The following is a 2,115-nucleotide window of genomic DNA, read 5'->3' as shown; positions in this document are numbered from 1 at the left end:
TTCCACCATGTCATGAAGGTCAGGTAAGTCCAGGGTCAAAGGTCTCAGCAATGGCTACTTCTCAAGCTTGGCTGAGAGCTCAGACATCCATAAAACATTTTACTTCATTGACACAGTTGGAGAAAAAGGAAAACGTTGCCTGACTGACAACTTTCTGATGTCATAATAAGCTATTCTTTTCTCTGTGACCTGTTCTGTCAATAGTTCACTGTTTATATGCACTGGATAAAGAGGTGTCAAGAACTTATTGCTTCTGTTACTGATACTTCAAAGGTATGTTTCATTGACACTTTTATATTGTTGTGGCTTTTGGAAAGAAAATTATGGAAGGGTCTTTTTTAAGTAATTTCACATGTGCCATTGTTACTCTTGGGTTCACTGGTTCTGTACAGGGTGTATACTGGATGAATGGGCATGGAAGCGCCATGAGTTTGTATGAGGGTTAATTGGGGGTGAATGGGGGCATGCGTTTGAATGAAGGGAACATGACCAATCAGGCTTATTCTCTCCAACTGACAAGGCTGCAACTCCCAGACAGCTTGCTGCTAAGCATAGCCAGGAATCTATCTTCTCTCTCCCAAGGGCTGAATTTAATGCAGCCTTTGTGGTGGGGAACATAGAGGCCATTCACTCAGGGAATCCCTGCATCAATCTCCCATTGGCGGCAAAACCTCTCCCAATTAATTTGGACGGCGGAAGGGGCTTTCCAGCCACCAGTGGTAGGATGTTGAATAGATTCATTAATGAGCCAATTGACACCTGCAATTTTGTGGTTGTTCAGCGATTAAATGGAGGCTACATGGTTTTCCCAGGCCCTTGGTCAGGTTTGCCTGCCGCAGCATTTTGTGGGATCAGTGGGATCAGACACACTGCGCCTGATTGAAGTTGCTGACATCAGTCATGGAAGCGTTTAAAATAAAACTTTACACTTTTTAATATTTCTTACATTTGCTTTCTATTTGCTTTTTTGTTTTCTCTCTCAATCGAATCTTTTCTTCCCCCCTCTTATTTTGCCCTTTGTCCCTAATTTGACTTTAATTTACAATATTCCTTCTTTCTTGTTTCTTTCTCTATTCTTAAATCTAATTGGGTTTTGAAGATATACTGCTGGGGTCTCTTCCTTTACCAAGGTCCCAGATGTCTTCCAGCAATTCACATTCCCGAAATGTTTTGAACCATAGCGTGAGGGAAAAGTACCTTAGCAAATGGGGGATGTCACTCCATCTTCCACTCCACCATTTATAATAATAATCTTTATTGTCATAAGTAGGCTTACATTAACACTGCAATAAAGTCACTGTGAAACGCCCCTAGTCGCCACACTACAGCGCTTGTTCAGGTACACAGAGGGAGAATTCAGAATGTCCAAATTACCTAACAGCACATCTTTCGGGACTTGTGGGAGGAAACCGGAGCACCCGGGGGAAACCCACGCAGACACAGGGAGAACGTGCAGACTCCGCACAGACAGTGACCCAAACGGGAATCGAACCTGGTGCTGTGATACAACATTGCTAACCACTGTGCTACCGTGCCGCCCATTTCTGCAGACAGCCTTTGCTAGTTCCAAGTTCTCTGGTATAGTTTTTATAGAGGCCACCCCAGTTCTATACTGAAGTTTCAAAGGGTCAACATTGCTTTCTGTGCTTTTGAATTAAATTATGCCATCATCTCTTCATATGCAGATTAACAAATCAAAAACTGGTGTGAACTTGTGTGCAATGAACACGCTTCCTGGTAAACAACCTCACTCTCTGCTACCAAAACAACAGAAAAGGCATCAAGGAAATTTAACAGTTGAATAAACCAAAGCCCCTACTATGATCAGGTTGCTGAACTTATATATATATATATATATATATATATATATATATATATATATATATATATATATATATATGTGTATATATATATATATATATATGTATATATAAATTCAGCAACCTATCTATAAAAAGAAGTGTTTCCAAAGTAGTATATTGTTGCATTGTTTTAATAAGAGAAATTATTTTTAAGACTCCTGACAATCAAGTGATTTTTATTGTGGATTCCGAAAGTCGTTTGTAATGTATCTTTTCTATGTAACCATGATCTACATGGACAGTGAAATTATGC

General features: G+C 39.9%; 1 long non-coding RNA gene across 1 annotated transcript; it reads left to right on the top strand.

Moving 5' to 3' along the window:
• The first annotated feature begins 212 nt into the window (after window positions 1-212).
• LOC140407899 (uncharacterized) lies at window positions 213-1,831 on the top strand. Its single transcript, XR_011939873.1, has 2 exons — window positions 213-273; window positions 1,686-1,831. It is a non-coding gene; the product is annotated as an uncharacterized lncRNA (long non-coding RNA).
• Window positions 1,832-2,115: the final 284 nt, after the last annotated feature.

Source organism: Scyliorhinus torazame, chromosome 2 (genome assembly GCF_047496885.1).
Source record: "Scyliorhinus torazame isolate Kashiwa2021f chromosome 2, sScyTor2.1, whole genome shotgun sequence".
Classification (NCBI taxonomy): Eukaryota; Metazoa; Chordata; class Chondrichthyes; order Carcharhiniformes; family Scyliorhinidae; genus Scyliorhinus; species Scyliorhinus torazame.
This window is presented reverse-complemented; position numbering and strand designations above follow the sequence as displayed.